The 4731-nt window shown below is 34.9% G+C and overlaps 1 protein-coding gene across 1 annotated transcript in view; it reads right to left on the reverse strand.

The window, feature by feature from the left end:
- Positions 1–4731, reverse strand: part of LOC106867199 (aquaporin) — a 45180-nt gene that overhangs the window by 4747 nt on the left and 35702 nt on the right. The window lies entirely within an intron of this gene.

Below are 4731 nucleotides of genomic sequence, written 5' to 3' on the forward strand. Positions count from 1 at the left end.
ATATATATATACACATATATATATTTATTTATTTAACTATTTATTTATACACTGGCCAAAATCCATTCAATATGGCTTTTAGCAAACTTGATCCGTTTCCACCGGTTCCCCTAAAAAATTATCAGAGTCTTTCGAGCGATCCGGCCGAACAATCAAATTCTTTTAGGCGGTTTCTCACAGTTTGTGGTGTAAAGCTGATGTCAGTTTCATCAGATAATTGCTTGCAAATGCCCACTGCTGTTAGCATTCGGTTACCTTCAGAGAGCCTATGAATTCGCCAGTCTATCTGTACTGTTGTTTTTTCTCGGAGCGCCCGTCCTTTGCCGATCTTTTGTTGGCCAGTGGCTTGGTAAAGCTTCCATGTTTGAACATAAGCCGTTTTGCTGCATCCTAATTGCTTGTTAATGTTCAGGAAGGACACATTTTGCTGATGAAGTAATACGATCTTTGATCTAGTAACTGGGTTGATACTACGACGCTTTCTCATAGCGAATTAATGTGTAAAAATGCTCGGTTATTAAACAAAACAGTGCAGTACGACCAGCCATATGACCACCCATTTGGTTTATCAATTTGCATAATCTTGGTAAGGCCTTAAACTTATTTTGCCGACAGTTTCTAATCATTTGAATTAATCGCGCATTAAAATTATTCGAATTGTAGAAAGATAGATGATGCTTATATCATTCGAAAGAAAAAAAATTCTACATAAACTCTAAACAGTAAAATAATTTTATACAGTTTTGTTAAAAATATATTAATGAAGGAACAGAACTGTCTTCATCGGTCTTAAACTTATTTTGGCCAGTGTATATGTATATATATATATATATATATATATATATATATATAAGGTTAGTAGAGTTAGAGATTGGAATAACCGTTCAAAGGATAAAAGTTTCCGTTATACTACCGGTATAATTACCTATGCTAACTGGAATATATTATTTGTTTAATAATTGCTATAATTACCTGGGCATATATATGCAAACATATTATGCTCATAGGTCACAGGCAATGACAAAGATAAACATGAGTTTATCTGGAATCAAATTTAAAGTAAATAGAAAATGGAGAAATATTGATTAACAACAATCGGCTATTACTTTTTAATACAAATAGACTTTATCCCATCTAACAGCTGTTTCTGCATCCAATGTTTCACGGTATTGCCATTGAAAATTCTGAAAATAATATTCATTATATTTGGTAACACATCCGATCGGGAACATGGAGCTTCATCAGAGTGAAGAAAAATACACAAAAGAAAAGAAAAGAAAAGAAAAGAGCCTCGAGCAGCAGAAGAAAGGCTTAATATATTTAAATCATACCATTTTGCGTTTGTGACGCTACAGTACATCCTGAAGTGTAACATACGCAAAATGGTATGATTTAAATATATTAAGCCTTTCTTCTGCTGCTCGAGGCTCTTTTCTTTTCTTTTTTTGTGTGTATTTTTCTTCACTCTGATGAAGCTCCATGTTCCCGATCGGATGTGTTACCAAATATGATGAATATCATTTTCAGAATTTTCAATGGCAATACCGTGGAACATTGGATGCAGAAACAGCTGTTAGATGGGATAAAGTCTATTTGTACTAAAAACTAATAATCGATGTTAGTCAATTGTTGATAAATATTTTTCCATTTTCTGTTTACTTTACACACACACATACACACACAATCATAGTTAGTTAGTTAGTTAGTTAGTTAGTAGTAGTAATGGTAGTAGTAGTAGTAGTAGTAGTAGTAGTAGTAGTAGTAGTAGTAGTAGTAGTAGTAGTAGTAACAGTTACTTATTAGGTGAATTAATATTGTTATGACCAGGTAAATTCAAGTTAGTTGTAATATGGGGAGGTAAGTGATGGATTTGAACCAAACGAGATAAAATCAAATCCCATTTTGTTTCCTTCTGGAACCTTGAATAAAGCAATCTTCGGAACGTAGCCGACTCCTAAATCATTAACCAATAATTAATAATCAATACCAAATTCACAGATACACCTTATAGGGACCTGAAAGTCTCAAAGCTTCCATAGTAAAAAGACAGAAGTTGTAACCCTAAAGATAGGTTCTGGGCTCTTGATAAATACAGTTGTTAGTGTGGCATGGCGTACTGAGGGGCTCAGTGTGGCACAAAGTAAAATGGATCTAATTTTGTAGCAATTGTAGAAATTCAATGATGATGATAATGATAATGATGATTATTATGAATTACATCGGCAATATTGGTCACCCCACAAGATGTGGAATTATTGAATGACAAGAAAGCAATTAAAACATTGAGGATTTAAAGAATTATTAATGGTTCTATTTTTCGTGTAAAGTCGAACCCTGCAAGATGCTGTATAGGAGGGAGGATGGTCGTAGAGTGGAAGGGAGAATGGCCGTAGTGTGGATGGTCGTAAAGTGGAAGAGCTGATGGTCAAAGAGTAGAAGAACGAGAAGTTTTTAAAAAATGAGAATCATGTTATTTTAAAAAAATAATAAAATAAGAATTATCCTCCACAAAAAAAAAACTAGAAAAACCAATTACATAATTAAAACGGCTCCGAATAACATAGAACAGGCTGTAGTACAACTTTCAAAAGCTCATCATTTTTCTCTATAAAATAACTAAGAACAGATGTGATGTCTCTATGGAACTGGACATATTCCCACTAGTTTAGAACTTTCTAAATATGAATTTTTTAAAAGTTACAAAGCAACTGGAATGACAAATGTCTACATTTATAGACACTTTGAGAAGAGAAACCTTCTGTGTTTTAGTTATGAGTCATAAAAGGCAAAGTTAGTTTGTTGTTGTTGTTGTTGTTTATTGCCGATCATTTCTACTGCATAGAAGCTTATGAAAACAGCTACAGCTTTCTAAAGTGAGTTTGAGGTGAATTTGCTTTCTACGGCAGCAAAAACTAAGAAACGTTACATTTCTGAAATCTGGAATCTTCAATGAAAGTTTTGAGACAAGGATAAAGTTCACAATCTGGAATAGGAAATGGTCAGACAAAAATATGACATAAAATCTGGGTTAATTATCAGTATAGGAAGACAACAATGAGTTTCTTGTAGGGGTTAACGATTAAGAAAATATTCCATCGAGTTTTTTCTAAGGAATAAATAACAATAATAGAAATAAGAATTCTTGTTATTGGTGCATATTACATTTTGGTTGGCACTGTTGTAGCAGACTTTTGGATGAGGTTTCCATTCAAAATCTTTTGTTTCTACCACAAAGTTCAATACCCGGCATATATAAAAATACACGAGAAAGCATTTGGATAAAACTTCATCTATTTGTCAGCAGTCGATGGTTACGACGACAGATAAAGAGATGCAATTTGATGAAATGAAGAAATGTCACTCCAATTTGAAAGGCAATTGTGAATTTGTTAATGATGTCTGGCTGTTAATTGAATCTCGGTGAATATCTTTTGAAATTAAAAATAACACTCAACTGTCTTTATTTAATTAACAATATTTGAAACGGAAGCCCTTCATGCAAGTAAGCAAAGACGTACGTATTTTAGATATGCATGGACTACATCTGTATATATATATATATATATATATATATATATGTCAGGGAAACTCAGAAATTATCCGCACTTTCGTCAAAACTTTCTTAAGGCTGGCCAAACTGCCTTCAGCGCTGGCGTAACTATGGTTATGTAACCGATGCTTCATCTTCATCACTCCAGTTTTCATTCTTGTGTTACAGCGGAAACATGGCCGCTGGGCTGGCAGTATGCACCAAGGAATAACAGAGACCAGTGATCCGATTTCTCTGGTCTGAATATATGACAATGGCTGAAATTCATAGCAGGCATTCAGTATAAAAAGGAGACAGCACCCTACCACGTAGAAATGTATGAGTGGATCGAGAAGTTTTAAAATGGCCGAACAAGTGTGAAGCACGAAGAGGAAGCAATGTCTTCATCAACTTCCGCCACTGACGTGAAGATTCAACAAGCTCGAGAGATGGTTGTGGTGAACCGACGAATGACCATCGATGAGGTGACATGTTCTACGTAAATTATTCATGGGTCTGCATACGTAATCATCCACAATAAGCTTTGCTTCTGTAAAGTATGTGCCAAGAGAGCTTATGGAAGCGCATAAGTGCAATCACGTGGAGATCTATCAACGCTTATTCGACCGTTACAACGATGACGGCGAAGCATTTTTGGAGAGAATAGTCACAGAACATGAGACCTGAGTCTATCACTTTAAGCCAGAATCCATAATGCAGAGTATGGAGTGTAAACACTAAGATTCACCGGGGAAAAAGAAATTCTAGACTCAATTTTCCAAAGTCTATCGACAAAGCAAGTTTTGTTGTGGCACGATTATGCATGCTCACATACAGCCGCCCACACCGTTGGAACCGTTGAAAAATTGTGTTTCGAATTGTTAGAACACCCCGCATACAGTCTAGATCACCTCTTTCAACCAATCAAAAATCGTTTACGAGGTCGTTGATTTGTTACGGACGAAGTGAAGGAAAAAATGTCTAAATGGCTGCGTAGCTAGCCAAAATCTTCTTCTCCGATGGGATTAAGCAAACTAGGGGACCGCTGGAAGTGCATCGAAAGCAAAGTGACTATATCTCGTAAAATGATCTAGCTGTTCAATCATAGCGATTGGTTTAATAAATTACAGAAAGAAGAATGCGTATAATTTTTGACTTACAACCGTATATATATATATATATATATATATATATATATATAT

Source organism: Octopus bimaculoides, chromosome 3 (assembly GCF_001194135.2).
Source record: "Octopus bimaculoides isolate UCB-OBI-ISO-001 chromosome 3, ASM119413v2, whole genome shotgun sequence".
In the NCBI taxonomy this organism is placed as follows: domain Eukaryota; kingdom Metazoa; phylum Mollusca; class Cephalopoda; order Octopoda; family Octopodidae; genus Octopus; species Octopus bimaculoides.